At 56.5% G+C, this 23,820-nt stretch overlaps 1 protein-coding gene across 4 annotated transcripts in view; it reads left to right on the top strand.

Moving 5' to 3' along the window:
- Positions 1-337: 337 nt before the first annotated feature.
- FGR (FGR proto-oncogene, Src family tyrosine kinase) overlaps positions 338-23,820 on the top strand; it is a 45,538-nt gene continuing 22,055 nt past the window's right edge. The window contains exon 1 of one of the 4 annotated variants that reach the window (XM_084609626.1): positions 338-454. The gene's annotated coding sequence lies outside the window, so the exon portion shown is untranslated. Of the gene's footprint in view, positions 455-7,062; positions 7,589-23,820 lie in introns of those variants that run through there. The other 3 variants (XM_084609625.1, XM_084609627.1, XM_084609624.1) reach the window with 3 other exon arrangements.

Below are 23,820 nucleotides of genomic sequence, written 5' to 3'. Positions count from 1 at the left end.
TCAAGGCCTAACCTTCTGCAAGACTTGTTCACCTTGCATGGCCAGCACCTGAGTGTGTAGACAACCATGCCCTTGTGGGGGGGGGAGGGGGTGAATGAACCCTACCTTCCCCCGCTTCCCCATGGCTTCCCTGCCACAGCAGATCGCAGGCTTCCTGCAAGTGGATGTTGCAATGCACCCCAGCTGTTAACTCGGTTGCAACACAAACTCCTTCCTGTGTGAATGAAGGTTCAGCCCCTTCCTATTGTGTGGCATGAAGTAGAAGGGATCTCTCCTATGACCTGCTGCCAAGCTCCAGGCCTGCTAAAACGACACCAGCCGCTGAATATGGGGGCTACATTGACGCTGGTCCTGCTTTGCTATCCATTCCACCGAGGCTCACGGGTCTGCTGCTGAACAAAGAGATGCAGTGCGCTGCCGGGCATCGGTGGCACCTTGGTCTCTCCCAATAGAGGTATGTGGGTGGAATGAACTGGCCCGTGCTGCTATCCGAAAGGTCGTACCAGATGATCTCATGGTCTCTTCTAGCCACTCTAGTGTCTATCTTAGGTTTATTATCAGGCCTTCCAATCCCAACGCGCTTTCTAAACCTGGGCCAAGGTTTTCAACCCCAGAGGCCTAGTGGCAGACTCCTTGGTCCCTGTTGAGGCCCCTTGATAAGTGGTCTGATTTGCAAAGGTGCTGAGCACCTTGCAGTCCACTGGAGCTTCAGGGCATGCAGCACTTTGCTAAAGTGCCTAGGGGAATCAGGCAGCTCCAAGATTTTCAACCTTGACTAACTTCGGGGGCCTCAGCTTCTGGGCTCCCAGCTGGAGACCCTTTCGAGGGGGCTGATTTTTCAGAGGGCTCTTTCTGGAAATCCAGGTCCCTTTACAGTGACTCAGGTTGGGACCCAAAAATTCAGGCACTTCCCAGATCACTAGTCACGTCTGAAATTCTTGGCCTCAGGGTCCTTTGCAAATCCCAGCACCTTGGTATATACACAGCCGCAGCACCGCTGCAATGGAGAGTGGCAGCCATCCGCAACAAGGGACAGGACACAGAGGTAATGGGGTAACAGGAAGTAGAACAGGGAGGCGAATACAGAAGCTGATGCTCCAGAAATGCTGTCTGAGGCGGGGGGGGGGGGGGGGACTCATCCGGAACCTTTAGCTGCCTTAGAGGTTTTTAAGGTCCAGCTTGACAAAGCCCTGGCTGGGATGATTTAGTTGGTGTTGGTCCTGCTTTGAGCAGGGGGTTGGACTAGATACCTCCTGAGGTCTCTTCCAACCCTGATCTTCTATGATTCTACCCCTGTAGGCAGGAGGGCTATGGGACGGGCTCAGAGTCCCTCTCTTTGAGCTCATGAGGTAGCAGCAGTCCTGGGGCTCTTTGCACCGGCTTCACATTTGCCATACAGGTCTTTAAACCGCACCCCTAAAAATAACCACCAGGCGTGCAAAAAATAGCACCTGATTAGTGCCGAAAATACCCCGGCGCCTCGTGTTCTAGTCCCAGAGGCTGGATCGTCTCGGCAGACAGGGAGACAGCAGCCAGAATTGGGCTGGGGGAGGGGATGTATACAGCGCTGGTCACTGGGGTTATTTTGAAGCTGGAAATGTGGTAAGTGCACGCATCCTCAGGCTGATCAGCAGCAGGTTCCTCTCCCCAGCTCGCCCAAAAACAGAATCAGGGACTTGGTTTGTTCACACTGCAGCCAACTTCTGTTTTGCAATGCTTCCCCTCCCCTCCCCGCACTCCCATTCCCTCCCAGCGGCCTCGGGGTGCTGGAAGGGGAGAACTGGGGTGAGCAGCCCCTGCTTGTGATCCCCTTCAAGTCACAAGGCCTAAGCCTTCTCCTGCACGGCTAAAGGCTCACAGCCTGGCCCAGCTGCCAATCGTCCTGGGTTTCCATGCCGACTCCGTGGTTCCCAGGGCCCCCGGGTGTTTTTACAGGGAGTTTAGCACATCTGGAAGGGACCGGAGCTGGACGGAGCAGGGGATGCAGCTTTGCCTATGTTGTCCTGCCAGTGGGTCTCCGCCCTGCCCTGGAGGTGCCGCCTCTAGGGATAAACAGAGTTTAGTCCATGGCCTCTTGGCTCTGGGTGCAGGCTGGGAGGCTGATTCGAGCTCATGAAGCTCGTCTAGTAGAACTGTTCGGAGCTCGCTGACTTGCTCCGGAGGCCTGGTCCCTGCCTTAGCCCTGAGCCCACCCCGCCTCTCCCGACTCAGCATTTTCTGAAGTGCCCTTTTCCAAGGGGAGCTTTGCACGCCTCTTCCTCCAAAGTCTCCAGGCTCCCGGCCCACTCGCAGGCTCCTTTTCAAAGCCCAGCTCTGTCCGCACGCCGGACCGTGTCCTGCTGAGTAACAGAGCTCTGGGCCGTGCCCTGACCCCCCTGCTGCCCCTCTGCTCTGGCCTGAGACACGTGCTGACACTCTCGGGCTGAGCCCTGTTATTCTCCAGTTATTCCCTATGGACGGAACCGGAACATCCCCTGCACCCAAGTCAGAAGGCCAGGCTGGTGTCAAGCAGCATGGCTCCATGGCACCCAGCGCCCATTTACACCAGGTCTGGCTCAGAACATGGGGTGACATCGGGAGCATGCTGCTGGCCAAACAATGCACCTAACTGACCCCATTGCTGGCAGAATGAGCGTTCGGACTGTTCTCCCAGTGCGTCCACAGCCGGTCAGTTCCATTACCCATCCGCACGTGGGTAGGAGGAGGTCTAAGGCAGTCTAACTCACGCATCACCCCATAACATTCCCCGGGATGTCCCAGTCATCCCCGCCCCTTTTGGGCTACAGGGGGTTGGGCATCGTCTTCCCTCTGCTACAGTCAGAGTTTAAAAAGGGCGAGGTGCTGTGTCACAGAGTGATGTGGGGTGATTCCTGAGTGCCTGGGTTGCAAAGGGCTTTGGGATCCTTTGTTATGAACACTGATTTAGGAGCTATTGTCATTAGTAATTGTGTGTGGCCATCAAGAGGCTCCAGCTGAACTCAGGAGAAAGGATGGCCCAGTGGTTAGTGTTCTCACCTGGGACTCTGGCAACCTGGGTTCAGTACCCAGCTTTGCTGCTGACCTTGGGCAAGTCACTTAGTTGCTCTGTGCCTCTGTTTCCCTAGCTGTGATATGAGGCTAATAGCACACCAGGGTGTAGTGAAGCTGAATATATTTAAGCGTGTGAGTTACCCCCATTACTGCAGTATTGGGGAGCAGATTAGGACATAATATAGATCAGGGTGCTAGGCACTGTATGTGCCCATAGTTAGTGCCCCTGCTCCAAACTGCTGACAATCTAAATAGGCCAGACAGACAAAGAGGAGGAGGGGAAACTGAGGCACAGAGCGGGGAAGTGACTTGTCTAAGGTCACTCAGCTAGTCAGTGGCAGAGCAGGAAATAGGCCTCAGGTGTCCTGTCACCCAGTGCAGTGGGGGTCACACTGCCTCTGATGGTTTTCTAATGGCCTGATTCTCTTCTCACTCAGACGGGTATAACTCAGGGGTATAACCCAAGGCCAGCGGGATCAGACTTGTGTCTCCATAGAATCATAGAATCATAGAATATCAGGGTTGGAAGGGACCCGAGAAGGTCATCTAGTCCAACCCCCTGCTCCACTCTGTCTCCTCCGTTGATTCTATTAGTGAATGAAACAAACAGCCCCCATCTGGGACAGGGGAAGAGAGCCACGGCTCAGGCACTCTCCACAACTGCACCTGGCCTTTCAGGAGTTCCTGGTGCAGGCAGGTGAGGGCACCTGCTCAGAGTTTCCCCAGGTGAGCAGTTCATCTTTGAGGAGAGATCAAAGCCCCTCCAGCTGTCAGCAGAGCCTTATTTCCAAGAGGGAGCCTGGTGAGTCCGGCTGTGGAGTCATGCACCAGCCACCTCTTTCAGTTACCCACCCCAGACAAGTGATTCGAATCTCCTCCTGCTGGGAGCAGAGGAGCCCTGCAGGGCTGGGGGTGGGGAGCCCTTTCCCTTAACCCCCTTCTCCCCAAAAGAGCCCCTTCCAGAGTTCTCCCTGGACTGTCCCACAAGGCACCGTGAGTTCGGAGCAACCCCAGGGAAGGGGCAGCCCCTGGGTCTGGGTGGGACAGCTGCCCCTTCCCCTGACTCCGCAGTTCACAATGGAGCTGGGCTGCCTTCGAGTTATCACAGCTCCAAGCGGTGTGACCGCCTGCCCGGAATTTCACACGGGCCCAGGCCATGGGGCAATGCTGCGGAGAGGGGACCTCACCGGCCCACCCACAGCCCCCCTGCAGAAAAATGGGGGGTCGGGGGGGGAAGTGGAGCAAAAGGAAGGCGGGAGCTATGCACAGAGAGCCCCACCATGCACATCCCTGGGGCGTTGTTTCCTACTGCATCGACTGCTAGCCCCTGGGGGTAGGGCCCTTCTTTTTGTGCTGTGTTTTGTGCAGCGCCTAGTGCAACGGGGTCTTGGTCCATGACTGAGGTGCCTAGGAATTACCGTAATACACCTAATAGCAATAAAAATGTACAGCGCCTGGCACAATGGGGGCTGGTCCATCACTGGTGCTCCTAAGCATTACAGCAATAACGTGCCCATAGTAAGAGTCCCTTCCCCAAACAGCTGACAATCTAATAGACAGGACAGAGAAAGAGCAGGAAGGGAAACCGAGTCACAGAGGAGGGACGTGACTTGCCCAAGGTCCCACAGCTAGTCAATGGCAGAGCAGGGAATAGGACACACCTGGCTCTGATGGTTTTCTAATGGCCTGATTCTCCTCGCAACTCAAGAGTGGCTCCCCTAAAGCCAGCAGGGTCTCCCCTCTGAGTGCGGCATTGGGCGTTTTGGAGCCTGGGGTTGCTAATGCTGGGGTCCTTGGGTCGTGTCTATGTCGGGGTGTCGGCATGTCTAAGATTGGGGCTGCCTGGATGGGAGCTGTTTGCTGCAGTGCAGCTCTGGGCTCCAGCCTGGGTGTTTTCACTGGTTTTCTCCAGCATCCGAGTGGTTACTGAATCGCAGCTCTGACCAGCTTCACACCTCTGCAGAAGTGCCTCTGAGGTTTTCACTGGTTTTCTCCAGCCTTGGTGTTGTCACTGGTTTTCTCCAGCATCCAGGCATCAGCACGGTGGGCTGTGACTGTCCCAGCTCCCAGGCACTGAGCAGAGCTGGGCCTGACCGGGAACCTGCCGGGTTGAACCTTGGTGCCGTGGGGAGCGCTGGTGGCAATTCAGCCGGTGGCGTCCTTCCTTCCGGGCAGGTTCTGAACCGTCCAGGGGCTGCTGTGCTGCCCGAGGCCTTTGGAGAGAGCTGTGCAAAAAGGCTCCTGGGGGCCTTGCACTCATCAGAACCCCAGAAGCACTTCCTGCAGAGGTGTGAAACTGGTCAGGGCTGAGGTTAAACACCTACCTTCCCACTGCTGTCCTGGCGAAGGAAATCCTTTTGCACTTCCCCTCCAGAGATAACCATTGTCTGGCTGCTAACACAGAACAGCTGCATTCCACCCCAGAAGTGGCTGCAGTGCAGAGATGGGCCTACAAAGCGAGTTGAGATTCTTCTGGGGGAAAGATGCAATACTGATTTGTGATGGTGATGGTTGTATTGTGCAATGAAGGTCTTGTTTTCCATGCCCTCTCTGAGTGGTATCACCCCACCCCCACTGTGCTGAGAACCAGCCCAAGGATCTGCATCCTGTAAGTCCCCTTAAGCAGTGAGTCCCCTTTGTATAGCCTCTCTCCTGGAGGGGGGGAGATTTCATCCTGTATTCAGTTTTGAATCAGTTCCCTTCCCCCACACCTCCTATATTTCTTTGCAGGAAAGATACCCCATTTCCAGAGTGGAAGGGGAAGAATTGCATTAGTGCTTGGGAGTGATTTGTACTGGTTTGTTATGGACTTTGGGTTGTGTCATAAATATAGGGGGAAGGGTAGCAACCTTTATGTATGTGGTAGCATAAAATCCTACCGCAGCCACCATGCCAGGGTTCCCCCACCCCACTCTGAACCAGTACAGCTGCCAAGGAGGGATTTTATGCTACTGCATATATAAAGGTTGCTACCATTCCCCCTATATTTATGACAGGTTGGCTTTAATGAGTTTAGATCCGGATGCTCAAAGGTAGTCAGGCTTCTAGCTATCACTGAAATCTGGGCCTCAGTGCTCATGACAGAAGCTGGACTGAAATCCACTGCAGAAAATCCAAATGAAACATTTCATTTTGGGTCCAACAAAGCCTGAGTTGACATTGTTTTTGGACTCCTCGATGTGCTGAAAATCTCCAGCGCTTTTGGTTTTGGTTCAAATTGAAACCTTTCTTTTTTAATTTTTTTTTAAATCTTTTGGAATGACCAGTGAACCGAGAGACCCTGTTATTCACCCAGCTCTCTACAGGACGGGCACCACACCTGGGCAAGCTCCCACCAGGTGCTGCCCCCCTACTCCTGTGCCTCAAACCTGTGCCGGTGGCATGTCCTCTAGCAACAAGTGGAGAGGGGAGTCCCCTTCGCTCATTCAGCCCGTGCTCTCCCAAGGGGTCAAGCCAGGTGGGTTGGGCACTGGATTGGGAATCATGGGGGTCACTGACCTGCTCGGCAATCTTAGGGGAGTCACTTCACCTCTCAGCCACTAACTACCTGGCATTAGGAAGGACCCTGTGAGCGGGTTATTTCACAGTTACCCATTGTGGGGTTTCTTGCAGCGGGTGCTCGCTCCTAGAGTAGAGGCAAGCAACTGGGCTACCGAGTCTGATCCTGCTTAACTCCCATTGAAATCCGTGGGATTTTTGAATGCATTTGAAATCAATGGGAGTTAGGGGTCTGGATCCCTTTGAGGAGCTGGGTCTAGGTGCTAGGGTGACCAGATGTCCCGATTTTATAGGGACAGTCCCGATATTTGGGGCTTTTTCTTACATAGGCTGCTATTCCACCCCACCCCCTCCCGATTTTTCACACTTGCTGTCTGGTCACCCTACCCGGTGCCCAGAGGTCGCATTAACAGGTGGTCCTAGGGTTCCCTCAGCCCCCCGCCTATCTATTCGTTTTTGATATAGCCACACCCTGGAATGGTTTGATTGGCAGGCACTCCCCCCGCCCCCCAGCTGCGGCCAATGCCCAGCGCTGGGTCGCCCGAACTCCCTTCGCTCTCAGAAGACACCGGCCGGGCCAGGTCGGCGGGACCCTAGAGCTGCAGCTCCCCAGTGACCCGCGGGTCAGGGGAGATGTGGGGCAGGGAGGGGTTAGGAGCTCTGCGATCTGCCCCTGCCGTGGGCAGCCGGAGGTGATTGGGGTGGTGTGCGCTCAGGAAGGACTTTCAACCCCCCCCCCCGCCCCCCAGCCCCGAGAAGCTCCTGATTGACAGGACCCCCGGCAGCCGCAATCAATGACTGGGTGGGACCGAGCGGCGGGGGCTCGTCCACCAGCCGAGGAGGGTTTGCTGGGAGCCCGGAGCGCTCTGGCTCCCACTCGCCCAGTTAAGCCTTGCTGAGCGGGGGGAGCAGCAGAAGGGGGCTGGCTGCGGGCTGCCCGCCGGTCAGAAGGACTGAAGAGACAGGGAAAGGGGCAGCGCGCTGTGCCCTGCCCGCCCCCTTGCCAAGGGGCAGATCAGCTCGGTGCCCGCAGGCGGGAGCCGCGCGGCAGGCGCCAAAGGTAAGGCGAGTCCCGGGGAGGGGCGCAGCCGGGGCCGAGGGCCCTGGAGGGGGGCGGCGGGGGCTGCGTGTGTTTGAAGCCAGCGAGCTGGGGGGTGAGGTCTCTCCGGTTCCCCGCAGGAAGCGGGCATGTGCGGGGGGATCTGTCTGAATCCCCCTCGGATGGGCATCGCGCTCCGGGGGCTGCGGCGCGATGGGGGGGTGGATGGAGGGGGGGGCTGGTGTCTCCCCCCTTTTCCTGGGGGCTGCTCGTTCGTGGATGCGGGGGAGGAAGGAAGGCGACCTCCTTGCAACCCCCGGGGGCTGCCTGGGGCTCCCCCCCGGTGAAACAAACGAGGCTCGCTTAATTCCTGGCTCCGCCGCCCCGATCCCCCCCTGACCCCCATGTAAATCCGGCCTAGTCCCCGGCGCCAGAGGGGAGCGAAGCCCCCGCTCCGCTTTGCTAGGTCTTAATCGGCAGCATCAACAGAAGGATGTTGCAAAAGCAAAGGGCTTGTTTTCCTGCCTGGTCTGGACCTGGGGGGCGGGGGTATGAAGCGGGTGTCACTTTCCTTCCAGCCATGATTCGGGTGGCAGCCCTGATATTATGGCTTTGCCTGGGCAGGAGACACCCCTTTAGTCCTCGCAGTTCAGATGATTTTACCCTTTCGGGGGTGGAGGGCTGTATCTCCAAACCCCCCGCCCCCATCCAGGAAAATGCTTGCATGGTGACCGTCCCATCCCCAGCCACTGAGAGGACTGGTCCTTGGAACCACCCCCACACATCACTGTCCCCTGGCTGTGTGTGTGTGTGTGGGGGGGGGGGGATTAGCTCTGGGAGTGAGATCCCAAGGGCCCCCAGAAGGGATGCTGACTCTGTGACTGGGAAAGGGGCCTTCAGCTCAGTCTCTGGTCCCGTTTTTTCTGAGTTTATTTCTCTGCACTAACTCCTGGTGGTGGCTCAGCTGGGAGCAGGAACTTGCAGCTTCCTGTCAAAGTCCCTTCCCCGCCCCCCCGCCTGTGGGGAAGGGGGTTCGCTTCCCCTCCCCGCGCTGGGCCCAGTTCTGGATTGTATGTGTGCGTCCCCCCTGCTCCCCTAGGCCGATTTCCTCCTCCTTTGCAGCCCCTCAGATCCGGGAATTGCTCTTCTTCCAGCGGAAATCCTGCTTTTCCCAGCCAGCAGGCGAGAGCAAGGGATGGGGGGGTGGCAAGAGGTTACCATGGCTACCCCTGTAATGTGCTTTTCCTTTAGGCCGTTACTAATAGTGCACTTCCTCTTTCTTGTGGGAAGGGTGTGCGCCTGTGGATTGTTCTGCGTGTCACGGGGCTGTGTTTAATGGGCCCAGGTCAGACGCTCAGAGCCAAGGGCTGATGTTTGCAAGGGCTCAGATGCTGACCTTTGGCGACCCAGGCTGGTCCCTTTTACAGATGCTCTGGTCTCACGCTGGTGCACGATCAGGATCTGTCCCCCGGGGGAGGGCCGTGGTCCTGGGGGTGAAAGGCTTGACGCCACCCTGCCCTTGTCCCCTTCTTATCATAGAATATCAGGGTTGGAAGGGACCTCAGGAGGTCATCTAGTCCAACCCCCTGCTCAAAGCAGGGCCAATCCTGAATTTTTGCCCCAGATCCCTAAATGGCCCCCTTAAGGATTGAACTCACAACCCTGGGTTTAGCAGGCCAATGCTCAAACCACCGAGCTCGCCCGCAGAAGGGGTGCTCCTTTGAGCCAGTGGGCTTGTGGCGACTCGGGGCTGTGACACAGGGAAGAGTTGTTGGCAGCATCCGAGCAACAAAGGTGTCCGGGGGAAGGAGACCTCCGGCCCCTCGGGTACACTAGGGTAGCCCCATCGACTCTCCTGGAGTCACTCTGTTTACACTGTAGATGCTCCCTGCCTGTTTAGGGACAGATGCAGCAGCAGGGTGAGTTTCTGGCTGCCTGACCTGAACAGAAGGCCCTTCAGGAGCGCCAAGAGGGATGTCCCTGTGACCCGTTTGCTCCTTGGCTCCTCTGCTCAGGCTGCCAATAAGAGCTCCAGGTGATGCCAGGCCAAGGGCTGCTGCCACCTTATTTCCTACGGAGGTCACAGAACAGCTGTCAGGTGGTGACAGCCGGCTGGGACAGAAAGGTACAACTTGAGGCCAGGGCTGGGATGGCAAATACTGGCTGTGGGGAGCCCCTCTGCCCGTTACTAAAGCTCTAATTTATTTCCACACTGAGAACCACTCCTCTTTGGGCCAAGTTCTCCTTTCCCGGGTTTCACCCTCTTCCTCATTCGATTTGCTGCTGTTTTGAATTGAATGAACTCCCGCCTCGCTCAAAAATCCTTATCCCTGTTCTACCTGGTATTGTCCCCTTCCCCATGCCCACAACAGAGCCTCTAGAATAATAGCCAGGTGGCTAGTATTTCCCTGCTGACTGGAACAGGCTGGCAGAGTCTGCTTGAAACCTCCCACGCTGGTAGCAGGTGTCCTTCTGGCTGATGAAGGGCAAAGTGGGTAGTGGAGACTCACAGGAGCAGATTCCTCATTAGTGCATACAGAACTGAGGGGGATGGTAGCCCATAGCGGGGCTCCATCTGAGACTGAACCCCTTTTGTGCCAGATGCGCACAGACACTGTGAGAGACTGTCCCTGCCCCAAAGAGCTTGCAGCCTAAACAGGCAAAGAGTGGAAGAATGATAATATCTTCCCATTTTACAGATCAAATGTTGAGGCCCAGAGCGATTCCCTCACTTGGTCAGGGTCACACATGAAATCCTTGGTGGATCAGGGAACTGGCCCCAGATCTCCTGCATCCCACTCCAGTGCCTTAACCACAAAGTCGTACTTCCTGTCCAAGGGGTTCTCTACAGAGATGATTCAGGGCGTGGGCTGAGCAGTCTGGAGGGAGGAACTCCAGGAACAGCCAAGTGGAGGGCGAAGGTTTAAATGGAACTTTGTTACCTTACAACAAAAATTATAGCTGTTTCTATTGCAGTAGGGTCATAGGACCGCCTCAGGGATCAGGGTCCTGATGTGCTAGGCACTTGCAAATAAGTAAGAAAAAAGACAGTCCCATCCTGGAGAGCTCACAATCTAGGATTTAGTGAATATGCAACAGTGAATAAATAGAGGGTGGAAGGACAAGCTAACAACAAAGGCGGGTGCATGAGTCATGGTGGTCATGCAGGTTGAACCCCAGGGAAGGGGTCCTTGTGATACTCTGATATTATGAGCCTGGTGCGAGAATCTCGATAGAACAGAATCACGCGTTGACCTGGACCAGAGTGGGGAAAAGCACCTGCTGAGAGCAGGGAGCTACAAGCGCTCTATGAACGTGGGGAAGGAGCCATGCAGGCCCCTCTGGGAGCGGGGCATGCAGGGGTTATTGAACCCATTTCGTGGTGGGTGGGGAACAAGTCTCTGAAGTTGAGTGATTTGCCTAAAGTCACCCAGTGAGCCACTGTTAGAGGTCGGAGCAGAACCCAGGAGTCCTGACTCCCTGTCTCCTGCCCTAACCACTAGGCCTGCCTCCCTCTCAAGGAAGGGATTGCTGCCTTCTACGTAAAGAAGAAGGCTGTCCTGCACCTCATACTCAGCCACAGCCCCTCTGGACTTTGGGGGGAGTTTAGCCTGGGCTGGGTGCTCAGGACCAGGTGTGGCGTGAGATCCTGAGGGCAGTGAGGTGATGGGAAGCCCAGAAATTCTTCTGCCTTAAAGGAGCAATGGGCTTTAGCAAGAACATGGCTTCCTTAGATGAGTCCCAAACATGGACACCCCAGATTTCAGGGTGGTCTGGATTCAAACTCTGCTGTCTCAGATCTGCTAAAACTAAGAATCCATTCCCATGCCGGGATGGTGCAAGACCTTTGGGTCAGTCGGGGCAGGAGGGGGCTGGAGAGTTATGCAGCAGGAAAAGCATTTATGGGCTCACCGAGGCTCTGCTGAGCTGCGGTCTGTCGCACGAGCGTGCTGTAGTTATGCAGGGGAGGGGGAGAACGGAAGTAGCTGTGTACACACCTCGCTGAGCGCAGTGCTGGGTCCCAGGCTTCTCCCATGCAGTTTAGCTGGGACAGAGGGGCAAGAAAGCCCAGGCTGGCCTATAAAACTCCCTGCGGGGTTTTAATTGTGTGTTTCTCTGAGTTTATTTCTCAAGCCCTGATTTTTTTATTCCCCCCCCCCCCTTCCTCCTTGATGTTTTTGAGACAATTTCCCCCCTTCTTTTCCTCAGGGGTAAATGCTGAGTCCCACCCACCTGTAGATCCGAGCTCGGCCAGCCGCCCACTCCCAGCCCTGAGGCTCGTGCTGAGGGGGATCTTTAGGAATGAGGCCGTGACATTGTCCCTGCTCACCCCACAGCAACTGTTGTATATGTGTGACTGGCCTCCCGCAGCACGCCCCTAGGCATTTCCCTAACAGCCAGGACTCGGCAAGAAGCAGAGCAAGGCAGGCTCTGAAGGAGCGTTCGTTTCTGTGGAGCGATCCTACAGTTCCATCGCTGGCCAGAACTGAACCTGGGACGTCTGGCCCCAAAGCCTCTTATTTGAGCTAAAGGGCCAACTCCGATAGCTGGGCACAGTAGCAGGCCTCGATGCCATGTGGATCCCAGAGGTGGGGATCTGTACCGCACTTTGCCACTCTGCTATATTAATGCCCGCGCTTTATCTCAGGCCCTGCTGTTACTCAGCAGTGTGGTTACCGTAACGTGCAGCCATCCCTGGTGTGCCACGTTCATAGACCTCGCCAGGCTGTTTAGGAGCAAGGGGGAAGCAGAAGGCAAGGGAAGGGAGTGGGTCCAGCTTTTCTTCTCCCTGTTCCCAGCACGAAGAGAGGCAGTTGCCTCCCCCAGGGGCTGGAAGTTGCATTTCCATCTTGGGGAATGAAGAGCAGCCCATGAGAAGGAATCCCTGGTAAAACAATGCCTTGTCTCTAGATGTCTCCTCTGTAGCAGGCTGGGGAAATGGAAGATCAGTGCAGCTTTTGTGGCTAGCCAGCCCTTGTGTCTGTCTGTCTGTCTGTCTGGGGATTTTCAGCAAGAGGCCAAAGGGTACAATTGGGGCACATGCCCACGAGGGACCAGCTGGAGACCCAGCAACCACAGTGTTTCATCAAGGGCCAGCCGATGGCAAAGGATGCTGTCACCATAGGCTGGGTTCAGACTAGGACACTTGGCAGCAGGAGGCCCCCACCCCCGAGCTTTGTAGGCCCTGCAGGAAAGGACCTGGTCTGGTCTCCAGCCTGCTGCTCCCTTCTCTAACTCCTTTGGTTACCAGATGGACATATCTGTCCTTGCAGCCTGAGCCATTGGCCAGATCTATATGCTGGACTTGTCATGGACTGACCACACAGGGCGCTGCCCGTCCTTTTCTCTTGCTGACTCGTTAACGTAACACACGTTTTCCATGTGTCTGTGTCCACCCACCCAGGCAACTGTCTAATGCTTCCTGAATGTGGCACTGGGTGCTGTGAAGACTGGAGAAACAGGTCCTCGATGCCAGGAAGGAAACCCTAAGGGCTATTCCCAAAGCCCCATAATTTTCCCAGGCTGCCCTGGAAAGGGGAGGGTAACAGGGTGATGGGTTTTGTTCCTGGCTCACCACGTGACCTCAGCCAAGTCGTCTATTTGCCATGCCTTGTTTTCCCCAGTGGCAAGAGAGGGCTAGCGATCCTACCTGCCTCTCGTGCCATTCAGCCCTTGAGGCCAGATGTCAAAAGGTAATTTACCTTTTTAAAAGTCTGGGCCGTGGAGATCCACGGCTGGGCCGGGGGGTGGTAGGGAGCCTGGTGGGCTCTGAGTTGAGCAGGGAAGCGGCTCCCAAACGCGTCAGCGTTCTCAGTTCCTCTTAGCCCAGACGTGACTCTGTGAGGCGAGGCTGGCGTGGGGGGTCTGTGTGGGGTGATAACGCTGCCATGGGGCTGGCTGTTGGGTGGTGCTCTGGACACTGGGTAATGTGTGTGCAGCATGTCGATTTTAGCCTGTGGGTTTTATGGCACGATCTCTCTCCCCCGCCCTGCGGTGGTGCTGGCATACCTGGGGGCACCAGCCGCCCATCCAGATCCAAAGGGTGTGGGCCGTGCGGGGAGCAGGCTGTGGGAGAGGGGCAGTCCTGCCAAAAGGCTCCCCCACCCCCCCGTTCCCCAAGCGTGGCACCATCCCTCCTGCTCTTGCGTTGATTTTGGGTGGAGTTGCTCTGGTGTAGCTGAGAGCAGCATTTGGCCCTATCCACCCTGGGAGCGTGAGACCTGGGCTGACGACAGCCAGAATCCAGCCCCCGGATGGCCTGGGCCGCCAAACTGATGTGCTTTGGGTTCACTGAGTTCTCTGTGCATGGTTTCCCTGGCCTGGCCTTCGTGGCCCCCCATGTACACCCTTCCCTACCCCCACTCCACTTTATGCAGCAAGCCCCATAGCTAATCAGCCTGCTGAACTCCTGGGGGTGCAGGGCGGGGCTCTCCTGCTGTTTGCCCCATCTCCATTGTCAGCGACTGCCTCCCCATGGCTGGCCAAGAGGTAGCGGGAGGCTCTATTCCCAGGGGTCTGGGGCAGATGGGGCCCTAAGCTTGTCTGCTGCTGTGGCTGGAAAACAAAGATGAACCAGCCAAGTGTGGGAGGTGCACCCCAGAGCCCTCTTGGTGCCTCAAGAGTCGCTCCCCCCAAATACTACGAGGCCGGGCTTTCTGGCCCAGGAGGGCTGGATCTCATCTTAGCCCTGCATCCAGCCCTCCATCTGCAACCCAAGCTGTGATCTCCCCTACAGCACCTCTCCTCCCCACCCCGCTTCAGAGCTTGGTTCTCAAGGCAGCCCTGGGATTCCCCTCTTCGGGCGGTTCTGAATCCTTCCCTCCCCCACCCCCTTACCGGTTCCCACCCAGCTTCCTCCGTGAGCTGAGCATGCTGGACCAGAATGGAGTGGCTTCCTCTCTGTCCCACAGTGCTGCAGCGACTGAGCCTGCACCCCCATGGCGCCGTGGACCCACTTTCGCTTCGTGTGCCTCTTTCTCACTGGGAGGTGACTGGCCCCTTGCCTACGAACCTCCCCCAACTCCAGCACTCCAGCAGGCATCTCCTCTTGAGCCAGCCGTGGAAACAGCTCAGCCCTGTCTACACTGGCCCTTGCGCCGTTTCTGGTTCACCCATCCTCATTGCGAAGTAGAGGGGAATGCACTCGTGTCTCTGTGCCCCCCACCCTGCCCCAGAGAGGGGGGCTGTCTCCATACCCAGAGGCACACCTCACAGGACAAAACCTTCCCACCCCACGTCTGCTCCGGCTCCCAGGCAGCTCTCCTGTTGCGGGGCAAGGAGCGCTGTTTGCACAGGCTCGCTGGGCTCTCCCCCTCTCCACTGCGCCCCGCATCCCTTTCTGGGTAAGCCAGCAGGATCGCAGGCGCATAACTGAAGGCTAGCCCTGGCCTGCTGCGGTCTCGAGCAGCACAGTGTATTCTGGGGCCGTGGCATGCTGGGCAAGTTGGGCAGTGCACTCTGGCTGAGGACGCCACCGGTGCCTCGTGGATACGATGGGGTGTTCCATAAGGGGCAAGAATGGTGCGTTATAGCTGGAGGGAGAAGCCTGGTGCTTTTCAGTGCCTGTTCTAACCCTCTACTTGTACCCTTCCTGCACCCTGAGTAACCCCGGAGTGATCCCTGCCCCGAAGTCACGGGGCATTAGGGGAAGCACCTCCTTTTATTGTCCCGCTACTTCCCCTAAAGAGAATGGAGCTTGGGGAGTATTTTGCAGAGGAGACCAAACTCAGCCAGCAGCTTCTGGGAAGGCTCAGCACCCTCCTCCCCCAGCCCGCACCCTCCCTTTCTCACAGCTCTCGACTTCGCACTCAGATCACAGAGCCAGGGTGCAACTGTGGGAGGTGAGACCTGCTGGAGTTGTGACAGCTCCCCGCCTGGCCAGCTCTCTGCGGAGCAGGCTGCCTGTGTGCACAGATTGCAGCCTGAGCTGCCATCTCTGTTCAGGATGCTGGAACGGTTCCCGAGACCCGCTTGGTGCCGGGCTGCTGCCTCGCTGGCTGGCCGCACACCTGTCTGAGTGCTCAGCCAGTTCCTTCCTCCTGCCCTGGAATCGGAACTGCAAGCCAACCAGTCCCCTTCACCCCACAGCAGGAAGCGGGCTGCTTCGCCCACCCTGCAACCACCACTGCCGCGCGTGGGTAAGTGTCACCGGTCAACATTCAAGCTCTGGAAGGCAAGTCTTGCAGGGAGCCTGCGGATTCGTGTCTGAGAAGGAGACAAAGATCTTAAATGCGGCTCATTTTAGAAAGGTCACGTGCCTGGGGTCGTGCACGGAAATGCCCAGCGTCTGCCTGCAAACACCCAGTTAGCTTCCTAACTGGAGTAAGCATTAAGTAATGCTCACAGCACTCCAGAGCATCATTAACCCAGCAGATGGGGAAACTGAGGCACGGATTTGCAGTAACCTGTCCAGTGTCACCTAGTAAGTCAGCGTCAGAGCTGAGATTAGAACCCAGGAGTACCCAGTCCACTGGTGTCAATTTGGAGCCACTCCACTGACTTTTGGTGACGTCACGCTGTGCCTAGACCAACATCACTGAGAAAAGCATTTGTTTTATTGATTCCAGGGGTTCAAGCTGGGGACTGGTAATCAGGACTCCTGAGTTCTTGTCCTAATTCTGCAACTGATTTGAGGAAGTCACTTATGCCAAGTTATTTTGACAGTGTCTGTGGGTGCCCTGATTGTGGGTTCCCAACTTTCGGTTTAAGTTTTTGGAGTCCGCACCATGTCAAGGTCTAAAAGTCACTCTGCTAGATCCTCTCTTAAAGAGACACTGTCAGGAAGTTTAGGTTCATACATCTTTTAAGGCTTTTGGATTTTGTTTCTTGCTTGTATGTTACCTTTGATATGTTAGGAATGTTGTGTGTGACCAGCCCTGCTTTAATGGAGGGTCACCCTGGAGGTTTCAGAGGCAGGTTCTCATACCTTAATTGAAGGAAGGGGGAATGATGATTCTTTAACAGATGTGCTTTTTGCCAAGAGTGTGTTAGGCATCGGAGTTGGAGTTAAATGGATACTTTAGCCTTATCTGTAGTAATGAAAAACCAAGTCCAATGCATGAGAACTGGAAAAGGAAACTGACTGACTAGAAATTTACTATAAAGAAACCTGAAAGTCACTAGGCTACTTTCATTGTTGGAGGTGTCATTACTGGTAATGTAGCAGATGAAATATGAGGTTTTTTAACAGCTATATTATGCTGTTAGCCTACCAGTGCCTCTTTTTAAATTACAGGGAGAAAATGTCCTTATTTCCCCCTCCAAACCATGTGGCTACACTGAAATGTTTAAAGATAGTGCTGTTCATCTCAGAACATGCCATGAACTAAGCAGAATATTCAGCATCCATACCATGCAGCTATCTCTGGGGTGGAGGACAGCAGCTATATGTTGCATGGTAATAAGTGGAGGAGAAATCAAATTAAGGACACCAGGATTTTAAAATCCATGCAGGGCAGACAAGACCTCTATTTTTAAGATGTCATTCAAAAGACAGCCTCTTACAATGCGTGGTACTCAAGTTATCTACCATATAAGGCAGAACGGCTGAGTTTACCCTGCTGCAGTTTGGAGCTGTATTCCAAGAAGTGGCTCAAGGATGGAACACAACTGGGTGTGCTGTGGGCAGCCCACTGCAGAGTGTGTGTGTGTGTGTAGGGAGGGGGGGCAGGGTCTCTTCCCCAGTGATCAGCGCTCTTCTTCTCTGATTGAACTGTAGCTTCTTAATTCCCCTGTGCTCTGCCTTTTCGCTGCGGGGCTCAGGACAGCTTTTCCCAATTAATAAAATAATCAAAGTGAAGAGATCAGTGGGACTGGACCGGTGATGGACTACGCAGGGCTTTTCATGTCCGCCTGACTGGGTCAAGTCCAGCAGTGGTGCTAGGTGGCGGTGGTGATGTGACAGGTGCGTCTCAGGGCAGATCCCTGGACGAATGGCCAAGCTGCTGGTGCAGGTGGCAGGCGTGGCCCTGAGGCCCAGAGCTGGATGGGCTGGAGGGTGAACTCTCTACTCTCACCCCTCTAGGTCATGTTGCCAAAGGCTTGTGCCGGTTGAGCCAGCACAGGAGCTGCCTTCTGCTTGGTGGCTCACTGGGATGGCACATCTCACCGGGGGGCTCTGGCTTCCACTGGGAACTGGAGTGAGACCTGCCCACTTGTCTCTCACATGCCACTGAGCAGTTACCCAGCAGTGCCAGCTGATAGTGACAGCTGAACTGGGTTTCAATCAGTGACCCAGAGCTGAAAGGCTCTGCCTCCCATCCCTTGAGCCGTCCCACTTGGTTGCCCTTGGGATGGGGAGGAAGGCAAAGCACCAGCCTTGTCTTCCTTGGCCTGGAAGCCCCTGGCATGCTGCACTTGCGGGGAGCTGGGTGCATGATGATTAGCCAAAGCCCCGGATTGCCTCTTTGTGGTTACTGCAGCCCTAGGCTGAGCAGCCCTTCCCCGGCCATTGTGCAGAGGCTGTGCCCATGACCTACCATGGCTATGCAGCCCCTGCCGGGGCCAACAGGCCTGCTGGGATCTCTCAAAGGGGAGCATGTTGGAGGGTGTGTGGAAGTCAGGCCCTCCTCCCGTCATGGCTGCAGCGCGAACAATAGGCTCCGGTGCTGGCTATTTTTAGCCTTCTGGTGCTTTTGATAGGATTCCAGTTACTATTTCCTTTAATTACTGGGCAAGCCCAGCCGCTGGCAGTGGGATTAGCAGTGCGTGGAGGGGCCGTGATGGCAGGATACGCTGTCAGCCACAGCACTCGGCAGAGGAGGAGTCCGAGGAATGATTTCTTCCTCCCTGCAAGATGTGTCTCTATGGGGTGTGCTCTTCTATGGCACGGCAGGACTGGAGTGCGGCATCCTCCATGCATAGCCATCCCCATCCGTCAGCATGATGCCACAGGGCAACAGGGCCCTCCCTTCTCTTCTCCTCACAGTGACGGCTGGGGGAGGAGGATCTCATTTATTTTCCAGCCATCATGTGTTGCTTTCCAAGTGGGAGGCGCGATTTCCCTGCCCAGCCCACAAATGTGTCTGAGAGCCAGGGGGCTGCTTAGCAAGAACCGGGCCCAACCGGTGTGCAAGAGCCCAACAGGGCTCAGCAGGAGTTTCTGAGCCTGGCAATTTGCAAAGTATCAGAACCTGAAATCATCCTGAGCCCAGGCAGAAAAAGAAGCCTTGATAGGCTATTTACCAGCCACGCTGAGATGCTTTCACCAGCATCCTGCTCCAGATCCTCTGGCAAGCAAGATGCTTCTGGCCCAGAAAGGTGAGAGAGCAACTGGGCATAGCTTGCTCCGGGCCAATGTGCAGGAAACTCTCTGGTCTGTTTCCAGTCCTGGTACCCTGAGGCTAATGGCGTGATCCTTGCAATGCATGTGGCATAGGGGGATACCACTCTCTTGGTGTAAGGTGCAGTGTGGGTGGGGTGCCTGACCTGAGGCCCTAAGCAGTGGGGTAGGGTGCGCGAGCACAGATGGTAAGGGGGCAGTCGGAGGGATACGTGATTTAAAAGGGAAGATGTGAACAAGCGGGCTCGGCCACAGAGAAAGCCAGAAAAGGTGTGGGGATGGCTTCAAAGGGGGCACCATCTTTGTCGGCACACAGATGAACTATCCTGCTTGTTGCGGTCGCTCTCGGCAGCTCTCAAGCTACATGGCATTGGGCTGGTTATCCCTGGGCTGGGAGGTCTCCAAGTGGAAACTGATGTCATTGAGGAAGTGTTAGTCACTCAGCCCACAGCACGCCCCTTCCTCCGGTCTCTCCTGGACCAGTGCCCGAGTAGGATGCTCCTCTGCCCTTACAAGTCAGAGTCTTACCAATCAGATCTGAAACAAAGGTCCTATAAGAGAGCTCCTGGCCCCTTCCCCACAGAGGGGCTCTATACCTGGCCCCGTATGGGCAGAGGTAACTACCTGAGGGCCCAAATGGGGAAATAATTCTACCCTTCCCACCATTGGGTGAGGTCACTAGAACAGGATGGTGGAGGCGGCTCACCCGTGGGGGAGCAAAGCCCTCTAAGGACTGGGACCCACAGGGAACCCATTGCTTGTGTGACACAGAGCAGAGTCTGCCCCGCTGCCTGCAAAGCACTCTTGGATCCGTCTGGCTGTATAACCGACCGGTCCCCGTTGTGTACGTTATTTCATCCCATCATTCTGCCCTGGAATAGGGCTGTCGCTCGGATCCTATGGTAGTGGGCACCTTAGAAACACCAGAGGTAGGTACTGGAGGCTCTACAGTGTTGAAGATAGTGTGTCGGGGGGGGGGGGGGGTTATAGCTGAGATCAGGGCCCCCTGTGCTGGGCACTGAACAGACACCCTGGGTACATCTGCAGTGGAGCTGGAGGTGGGATTTCCAGCTCGGGTACCTGTCCTAGCCCATGGCAGCGTGAGGGACGGGACGGGCTAGCAGCCCAAGTAGGCCCCAGGATTTCAGATGAGGGCACTTTTTAGTGCACTAGCTTATTCAGAGCTAGCATGGGTATGTCTGCTGCCTCCGGCTCCCATGTGGACACATCGATGTCTGCGCTGCAATGAAAGGCCCATGGCATTCAGACACCCCCCGCTGGCCAGGTGCGGGGGAGCAGACCAGTCCGGGGCTGGCATGACAGGCAGCCGTCTGCAGCGGGCACGGAGGAATGGGTGCAGGTTTCATTCCTGCCCAGTGACCGAAGCCCTGTCCTACCCCGGCTGCGTGAAGCCTCTGAGGAGAGGATGCTGATAGGGGGCCGCAGTGGGGAGGTCGAGCTCTGGTTGCCCTCGGGTGGTGGAGGAGGGCCTGGGGGGGCTGTGGTGGGCGAGGGGAAGGGCCTGGGACTGTGGCGGGTGAGGGGAAGGGGCTGGGGGGGCTGTGGCAGGAGAGGCTGGGACACTGGAGCTGCTGCTTGCAATGCTCCATGCAAGGATTTCTTTCACCAGCTTTTTCATGGCCCAACCACAACCAGTTTCTTGTTCCTCTTCTCAGCCGTTCCGTCTCACTGTGCCCCTGACAGGTGGGGAGACCAGCTTCCCCTGCCCGGCTCAGCTGCCGGAACTGAACACTGGGGGGGGGGGGGAATCCAGCCGGCTTGCCCCAGAGGGGCCCTCCCTAACAATGGGTGCTCCTGTGCAGTGGGTCTGGCAGCGGGCCAGCCCCACACTGGCTCAGCTGGGGGCGGGCACGTGAGGACAGATAGCATCTTCACGGTGCACTAGCTGGCTCAATAGCGGCCCTTGTGCGGCTCCTGGGACTGGCTCTCTCTGGCATATTCATGGCGGGCTGGGTGGGGGCACCGCCTTGGCAGTGGGGACTTTCACCAGCTGTGGGTAGGGGGCCCAGGGCAGTGGCAGGAGCAGGATGGGCTGGGGGTGGGGTGGGCGGGGGGCACAGGCCTCTTCCCCCAGCACAGGATGGGCCTTTACTATAACAATTCCCTGCATCTTAGTCCAGACACTATGGACTGGGGTGGGGGCTGATAAGGGGGGCGCTCTCTTCCCACCCCCCCAGCTTTCTGCCTCTGTAATTGCTGCCTCTGAGAACATCTTGCTGGGGAGCTGCCTGGTCTCTCTTGCCTCCCCCCAAAAAAATCCTCCAAGCTGCTGCCATGGAGAAGTGGGGTAATATACAGAGGAGGGAATGAGCCCCCCCATCTTATTGGGGAGCTGGCTGGAGAGCATGAGGCTAATGGGGCAGAGATGCTGAGGCTCATGTCCCCCTGTACCGAGACACCCTCTCTGCATGGTGTGCAGGAGCTAGGGGCTCCTCTTGTCCGTAACACAGGGTAGCTTCGAGCTTGGGATTACTCAGGTGGCAGGTTCAGAGGTAACTCACCCACCCTGCAAGGAGGAAGGCTGAACAGTGCTCGGCATGAGCCCTTTGGGGCCGTGCCCTCGGGAACCCAGGCCTTGTCTGCTAAAGACCCCGGCCCTTCTCATAGGGGCTTTGCATGGTACCCTTGCCCTGAACTCTCCCTCCCGGCAGTGCTGGACTGTGGGCAGGTGGCTGCCATCCTCCACCACAGAAGGGGCTGCATTTCAGTGGGCCTGTCGGTGTACTCTCCACAAAGCCATTCTGGGTTCCTGGGGCAATACAGACATGTCCCGTCTCACTACTACTATTCACGGCCTAGTCCCAGTCCGATGCCTGATCCACTTGGGAAACCTGGGTTCTCTTCCCAGCTCTGACATGGCCCTGCTGGGTCAACTTGGACAAGTCACAACCCCTCTGTGTGCCTCAGTTTCCCCTCTCGCCCCTTGTCTGTCTAGATCATAAGCTCTCGAGGGCAGGGATTGTCTCTTGATATGTGCCCAGTGCAGCCCGAGCTCAGTGGGCCCCGATCTCAGTTGGTGTCTCTAGGCACTCCTGTAATACAGCCAACAGTAACGCTCTGGAGGGCCAGGTGCCGGGATATTGGAGCGTCATGCCCCGTGTGTTGCTGTTCGCCCCCTTCTCTCTGGGCTCGCTTCCAGCAGCCTCCTGGTGAGGCAGGAGCTCCTCCCAGCCAGTATCCAGCACAGGTGGTTTTGCACTGGTCGAGACCCAGTACAAGGGAGGCTTTTGACCACTAAGATAACGGAGAGGGGGAGCGTGCACACCGAAGAGTGCTGGAAGGCTATCGGTGGCGTAAGTGCTTTGGGGGAGGGAAGCCTCATGTAGGCCGGGCCAGAAGAGTTCAGCCCAACCTGCGAGACGGCCCTTTCTGCCAAAACGCAGCCCCAGCCCCTCTGTAGGCAGCCATGCAGGGAGCGTTCTGATGGGGAAGAAAGAAATTTCAGCACCTCCCTTCTTGCTTCCCCTGCCCGGGAACATCCCGTGCGAGGAGCAGGCTCCCCATAACCCCCGCTGCAGGTTCAGCCTCTCGCCGTGTCCCGCCGGTTAGCCACGCCGCCCCTTCCCCTTCCGTTCTGAGAACAAGCTGGGCAGCCAGCCGCCCCGGGCGTGCAGAAGTGGGAGCCGGAATAAACCGGCGGGTACTTCTGGGGGCTTCCCAATGCTGCTGCACCACGGGGACAGGGAAGGTTCCTGCCTCAGCTGACAGAGTAGCAGCTGTGTTAGTCTGTATTCGCAAAAAGAAAACGAGGACTCGTGGCACCTTAGAGACTAACCAATTTATTTGAGCATAAGCTTTCGTGAGCTACAGCTCACTTCATTGGATGCTCAGCTGGGTGACCCGAGCCAGGGGCTGAACCGAGCTGCAGAGAGAGGTGCTATCTGTGAGCACGACCACAGGGGTAAGTCCTGCCTGGTCAGCTGTGTGTGTTTAGCGCCCGCCTCCACCACAAGGGATGTTCTCTGTGCTTGGCGGGGGAGCCCCACATTTTCACCAGTGAATTTCCCCGAATCTCAAACAGGGGGTGTTTGATCAAATCCGAGGCTGGAACAGAGCCCTGGGGTCATGGAGTCTGACCTCTGCCGTAACACAAGCCAGAGGACTGCCCTGAATGGATTCCTGCTTGAATGAGAGCAGATCTTTTAGACAAACGTCCCATCCTGGTTTAAAAATGGCTAGCGATGGCGAATCCACCCTTGGAAAGCCGTGCCAGTGGTTAGAAACCTGCACTGTTAAACCACGGGTGCCTTATTTCCCATCTCAGTCTGGCTGCCTTCAACTTCCAGCCACTCTATCTTGTCAGACAGGAGAGCCCCTTATCAAATCTTTGGTTCCCCACTCCTTAACCGGCTCTCTGTTAAGCCACATAGCTTGAACTCCTTGAGGCTATCGCTGTAACGGTTCCCATGGCTCTCGCTCCAATTGATCGTTTGGCTCCAGGTCATTTGATTCAGGCCCACTTCCACATTGCAGCCGCACCATGTTCCCCCCCTCCACACTGCTCTGCAGCTCCTGTCCTAGCCAAGGAGGGCCGGATTGGACCCCGTTAAGAGGTGGCGGTTGTATTTTGCCCCATGCCTCGTACGACAGGGGCTGCTGTTGAAATGTTCTAGAGGTGGGCAATGGGTTGTCTCTCCAAATGTGGCAGCTGGCTGTGGCTGAGCCCTTAAGTGGGGGATGGTTCTTTACATCCCCTGAACGAAGGGATGAGTGACTGCGCGGGGCAAGGCAATGGAGACTCAGACCCCAAAGGCCACCCTCCTCTTGCCATGTCACGTCAGCTGAGGCCTGGCTGCACTGGGTTGGGGGCAGGTTCTCTGTTGGGAGCAGGAGCATGATCTTCAGAAGTTGGCCACGCTAGGGAGAAGTCTGCTTCCCTGCCTGTGGGCGGGAAGATGGTCTAGTGGTTAGAGGTGCAGCCTGGGGCTTGGGAGTACCTAGGTTCAAATCC

Source organism: Lepidochelys olivacea (genome assembly GCF_965140295.1).
Source record: "Lepidochelys olivacea isolate rLepOli2 genome assembly, chromosome: 19".
NCBI classification, from domain to species: Eukaryota; Metazoa; Chordata; order Testudines; family Cheloniidae; genus Lepidochelys; species Lepidochelys olivacea.
The sequence above is the reverse complement of the archived record's forward strand: the minus strand, read 5'-3'. Positions and strand labels throughout refer to the sequence as shown.